Raw genomic sequence first — 6,660 nt, 5'->3', positions numbered from 1 at the left:
CTGGCCGCCCTGCACATGCGCACTGCCGCGGCAACTGGTCGGCGCCGGGCACTTCCTCGCTCCCTTTGCATTGTGGGAGATCTAGCCGCCATTGCTGTCCTGTCGCCGCCCCGCCGTGACCGCTGAAACCCGACGCCGAATCACTCCCAAGATAGACACGAAACCCTGGAGGAACTCAGCGGGACAGGCAGCATCTCTGGATAGAAGGAACTGGGTGACGTTTCGGGTCGAGACCCTTCTTCAAACTCCCTCTTGTTTTAGTGTTTTTAGTTTATTTAAAGATACAGCGCGAAACAGGCCCTTCGGCCCACCGAATCCATGCCGACCACCGATCACCCGTACACCAGTTCTGTTCTGCACACTCGGGACGTGAGTCAAGAGTGCTTTATTCTCTAATGAACCAATTAGAGCAATGGAATTCTTACTTGCAGCAGCACAGCAGAATATGTAAACATAGTACTCTGTAAACAATGTTATAAACAAAAGGAAAATATTACGTTTTGGGTTGGGTCTGAGAAAGGGTCCTGAACGTCTTTGGAATGTGGAAGGAACCAAGAGCACCCGGAGAAAACCCATGAGATCAAAGGGAGAACGAGCAAACTCCATACAGAGAGCACCCATATTCAGGATCGATTCCATGTCCCCGGAACTTTTAGGCAGCAACTTTACGGCCACTGTGCTGCCCCATAGTCTTGAACTGAATTAAAACATTGCTGTAAAGGGGGACATAGCGGGACTTAAATATTTAAGACAGAAAATGGATAGTTTATTATTTTTAGTAACCAAAGTTACCAACATTTAATTTTTTGAAATCAAGGTATAGTGGCACAGCTGGTAGAGTTGCTGCCTCACACCCAGAGATCTGTGTGCGATTCTGAAGAAGTGTCTCGACCAGAAACCACCCATTCCTTCTGCTACCTGGCCTGCTGAACTCCTCCAGCATTTTGTGATACCTGTTCTTGGGCACTGTCTGTGTTGAATTTACACATTCTCCCTGCAAGTGCGTAGGCTTGCTCCCACATCCCATAGACAAATTGGGTTTGTAGGTTAATTTGTCTCAGTAAAATTGCCCCGAATGTGTAGGGAGTGGGTGAGGAAGGTGGGATAACAATACTAATGTGAATGGGCGATCGATGGTCAGCGTGGGCTTGTTGGGCCAAAGGGCCTGTTTCCATGCTAAATCACAAACTGGTTCCTGGTTTTATTTTTGATTCTGGCAGTGAATGCCATACAAAATTTTAAAAAACAGCATAAATCCCCCCCACCCTCATCACCCAGTTCTTTTTTACTCCTCCATCCACTCATCTCCCTCCCTTCCCAATTCCAAGTCAACCATTTTTCTGCCCCCATCCTTGTTCATGCCAGCCCTGGTTCTACATTTTATGCGCCATTTGAACTATTTTGTCTTTAGTATTTATAACCTCCAACGAGCTCACCTGCCAATTAATCCCTCCTCACCTGGATAGACAAAAAATGCTGGAGTAACTCAGCGGGTCAGGCAGCATCGCTGGAGAACATGGATGGGTGACAGAACATGGATTGGACAGATCCAGGATGGGGAGGAATCTGCCTACAGATGGGAAGTGACACAGCTGGTATCCTGGTGCCATCGCAACAACCTGGAGCTCAATGCTCTAAAGACAGTGTAACTAATTGTAGACTTTTGATGAGATCCCCCTCCCCTACACCCACTCACCATCAACAACACCACAATCACATCTGTGGTATTTATTCACAAAATGCTGGAGTAACTCAGCAGGTCAGGCAGCATCTCAGGAGAGAAGGAATGGGCGTCGTTTTGGGTCGAAACCCTTCTTCAGACGTTCCTGAGAGCGTCTCTCGTGAGATGCTGCCTGACCTGCTGAGTTACTCCAGCATTCGGTGAATAAATACCTTCGATTTGTACCAGCATCAGCAGTTATTTTCTTATCACATCTGTGGAGTCATTTAAGTTCCTTAGAACCATTGTCTCCAGGGACCTTAAATGGGGGGGGAGGCGGCACCATTGACTCCACAGTCAAAAAGGCCCAACAGAGGATGTACTTCCTGCGGCAACTGAGGAAACACAATCTGCCACAGGCAATGATGGTCCAATTCTACACTGCTATCATTGAGTCTGTCCTCACCTCCTCCATCATGGTCTGGTTTGGCTCAGCCACCAAGCGCGACATCTGGAGGCTGCAACGGATCGTTTGCTCAGCTGAGGTTGTTGGCTGCAACCTTCCCCCCATTGACGAACTGTGCAGTGCAAGGGCCAGGAAGCGAGCGGGTAAGATGATCTCTGACCCCTCACCCTGGCCACAAAATCTTCGAAGCACTTCCCTCTGGAGGGCGACTCCAGACTGTCACAGCCACAGCCAGACATTAAAACAGCTTTTTTTGCACAAGTAGTTGTTCTACTCAATAACCAAAGTCTGTAGTCTCTTTTTTGCTCTGGTTTATTTTCACTCACATGTTTAGACCATAATATTGTATTATGATGTGTTTATGCTTCATTCTTAATTGTTAAATGTATGTTTGTATTGTCATTTGTGAGCGGAGCACCAAGGCACATTCCTTGGAAATGCACATACTTGGCAAATAAACTTATTCATTCATTCAGGACTTCGGACTGATCATCAGGGTCAGCCGATCACTTCCTAGCTCTTATTCCATCCCTTACCCTCAAATCTTTCTATCAGCCATCTCCCCTCTACGCCATCACTCTGAAGAAGGATCCTGACCTGAAACGTGATTTGTCCTCTACTTAAACAGATGCTGCCTGATCCAATGTTCCTCCAGCAGTTGTTTTAAAAAAAATCTTTGCTTTGGACACTGATTAAGATCTTGACCCCACTCATCACCTATTCCTTTTCTCCAGAGATACTGCCTGACCCATAGAGTTACTCCAGCTTTTTGTGTCTGTCTTCAGTTTCCAAAGCCCTGCCTTGAACATTTACATGATTCAGGATGGCCCATTTCCTTTCTTTATTTAAAAAATAAAATATATTCAGAAAGATATGAAAAGAAGAAATCCAAAATTGTACATGGGGTTTTATATTCACAATCTTTATCCATCTCTACATGGTGTTGTCAAATCTATATTGGGAGTGCTATCGGCTTAATAGATTCTATTATGACAATGCGCCAATGTCACTCATGTGGCCTCTGAAAAGTACCCTGATATGTTTGTGGGACTCTGCCCCACGTTTTCTAATATTAGCAGGGTGTGAAGGGCTCCAACCTGCAACATCGCTTGCCCATTCCCTCCACAGATGCTGCCTGACCCACTGAGATACTCAAGCACTTTGTGTTTCACTCAGGGTTCCAGATATGCAGTTCTCTGTGTCTCCTTAGTTACCAGCCCTTCCCTACAAAGCCTTTGCATTGACTGCATGAACCAGGCCACTTAAACAAACTGGAAGAACAGCAGTTCATATTCCCCTTGGATAGCTTTCAAACCAACAGTATGAACATAGAATTGTCCATTTTCAGTCAATCTCCAACTACCACCCCCCCCCACCACCTTTCCACACCCTCTGTCTCTCCCATACCCTCTGTCTCTCCCATACCCTCTGTCTCTCCCATACCCTCTGTCTCTCCCATACCCTCTGTCTCTCCCACACCCTGTCTCTCCCATACCCTCTGTCTCTCCCATACCCTCTGTCTCTCCCATACCCTCTGTCTCTCCCATACCCTCTGTCTCTCCCATACCCTCTGTCTCTCCCATACCCCCTCCCCTCCCATGTGCCCCATTGGACTCCCATCTATTTTTCCACACCCCTCTCCCCACCTGCTACATTCCTCCCTCCAGCTTCAGGGTCATATCAGGGTCAGTACAGGAGAAGTGGGCCATAGTCCTGTGCTGGACTATTCTATGTTCCCTCTGCTTGCCGGCCTGGTCTGAAGCAGGGTCTCAGCCCAACCCGTCACCCCTTCCTCCTCTCCAGAGATGCTGCCTGTCCCGCTGAGTTACTCCAGCCTTTTGTGTCCATCTTCTGCTCCATCAATGTCCGGCACGTGACGCCCGGCCCCGCCCCGAATCATCAATGAAAGGGCACCACGTGACCCCAGCCCGTCTTGAATGGAGATCACGTGACCATCCCGCCCCAACCAATGAGGGAGCGACTGGCACCAACCGGCCCCGCCCACTCAAATCAACTTAACAGAGGGTCACGTGACGTCCCCGCCCCGCCATCAGCGCTGCCGCCACGTGACGCGACGCGCCGCCATCTTGCCGCCGCGGGCACGAGGCCGGTGGAGGGGGAGCGGCGGCGGCGGCCGGGAAGCTGCAGGTTTCAGCGCCGCTCCCGTCCGTCCGTCTGCGGGTCCGGGCCCGGCCGCGGGTCCAAGCGGCGACACCCAGCGGGTCCACAGCTCACAATGGCGGTGTAAAGCGTCGTCCCTGTCTGAGGCCCCGCCTCCCCCGGGCGCTCCCTCCCCCCCCCCCCCCCCCCCGGGCGCTCCCTCCTCCCCCCCCCCCCGGGCGCTCCCTCCCCCCCCCCCGGGCGCTCCCTCCCCCCCCCCCGGGCGCTCCCTCCCCCCCCCCCGGGCGCTCCCTCCCCCCCCCCCCGGGCGCTCCCTCCCCCCCCCCGGGCGCTCCCTCCCCCCCCCCCCCCGGGCGCTCCCTCCCCCCCCCCCCCGGGCGCTCCCTCCCCCCCCCCGGGCGCTCCCTCCCCCCCCCGGGCGCTCCCTCCTCCTCCCCCCCCCCGGGCGCTCCCTCCTCCTCCCCCCCCCCGGGCGCTCCCTCCTCCCCCCCCCGGGCGCTCCCTCCTCCCCCCCGGGCGCTCCCTCCCTACTCCCGGGCGCTCCCCCCCCCCCCCCCCCGCTTGTCCCGCCCCCCCCCCCCGGGCGCTCCCTCCCCCCCCCCCGGGCGCTTGTCCCTTGGGCCGTGTTATGTGAAACACTACTTGACGCGTTCAAACAGGTGGGAATCTGTAAATCGTCCCGCATTTTGCGTTGAGACCAAGAGGGGGGTCGAGGTGCCCCAGCGGTAGAGTTGCTGCCTGACAGCGCCAGTGTCCCGGGTTCGACCCTGACTACAGGTGCAGGCTGTACGGCGTTTGTACCTTCTCCCCACAGCTTCAGACAGTGGGTTTTCTCCGGTTTCCACCCCCACTCCGAAGACGTCAGGTGGAGAATTCTTTAGTGTGTGGAAAAGGTGGTAGTAATAGTGAGGCGAGACTTCCACTGCTGAATCACTATCGCTGAATTACAATATGTACTCATTCCAGATTCTTTCATCCTCCTACAGTATGGACAGTAATATCAATTGGCTAACAGAGAAGTGCTACGGATTCCTGCCCTTCCTGTGGTTGTACAACTCCTGATTGAAGAGGATGATTTACCAGGAGCCCTGCTGCGGTTATGTTACAATAGGTAGGTTCAGAGGTGCCATGTAATTATGTACCCTATATAAATTGCACCATTTAAAAATCTGGTCATGTACAGAATAAAAGTAATTTGCACGAGTTGCCTTTGGAAGTGAATCAGAGGGTCGACACACTTTTGCCATCGTTACTGATTTGAATGTTGCCAAATCATCCTCAAAGTTACTGTTGTTCAGCTAAAGTTGACTGACTAAAAGAAAGGAATAGAATAAAGAACATTATGGCTCTTTGGCCCACAATGTCTGTGTTGCCAAGATGTGTGTGTTGAAATTATGCCAATATAAATCCTCTACCTGCAGCTGATCCCATACCCCTCCATTCCCTGCATACCCAGGTGCAAATCAAAGGATATAGAGCAATACCATTGAACAGGCAAAAAAACCTCATAAATAACTAATTGACGAGTTCAGCATCTTACATTGTTTTAGTCACTCCCCTGAGCAGCAGGGAGAGAATCAATGTATTGCATTCCAGTTACTTAGTCTTGGCCCTTGATGCTTGCTGCAGCACCTACACTTCTATAATAGCTGCTGGACTCTCAATTTCGCTTCCTACTAAGTTGGACAGCAGTTTTGAGCAAAGATACAAGATAGACCACTTGACCCTAAAAACCATAGTATGTCACGGTGCTGTTTTAGTAGGCAGAAACTTGCAGAAACATTAAAAAAGAAAAATTAACAAAAATCTGTGAATTGATATATGAGATATATTCTGCATTTTAAAGGGAACATACTGTTCCCCCAAAACACTGATTACACTACAAGAGGCATAGCGAACGGCGGGTTTTGCCTACTAAAATGGCGGGGCGTTACGCTCCATTGCATATTACAGTTCAGTATAGCGATTTCAAGGAAGTAGTCCATCTTGTTCTTCTAGTGTCTGGTTTTCAGTGGCGCTAAATATCTAGGCTTTGGATTCATTCCAGAGGGTCCTCGAATGAAATTCAACTGCTGCAGCTTGATTTTGAAGCATATTGTTTGTAAAATCTTCACCCTCTCCTCTGGTTATCTCCTCTTTAAACTCTCAGTCCTGGTGCAGGGTCTCGACCTGAGACGTAGATTATTCCGTTGCTTCTACAGTACTTGGAAGCACCTGCTGATTTCCTCCAGTAATGTGTTTGTTGCAGTACAATTATGCTGTTTTTTTATGCTAACAGAAGTTATTTTCCCCCCACAGTCAAGTATGGACAGATTGCCTCGTTCAAGATCGTTGACAAGAAATTCGACACTCGTGCCCTGATGTCTGAGGTAAAATAGGGAAAGGCTTATTATTGGAATTAGTTTTTATTTCA

The sequence above is a fragment of the Rhinoraja longicauda genome, chromosome 19, assembly GCF_053455715.1.
Source record: "Rhinoraja longicauda isolate Sanriku21f chromosome 19, sRhiLon1.1, whole genome shotgun sequence".
Classification (NCBI taxonomy): domain Eukaryota; kingdom Metazoa; phylum Chordata; class Chondrichthyes; order Rajiformes; family Arhynchobatidae; genus Rhinoraja; species Rhinoraja longicauda.
This window is presented reverse-complemented; position numbering follows the sequence as displayed.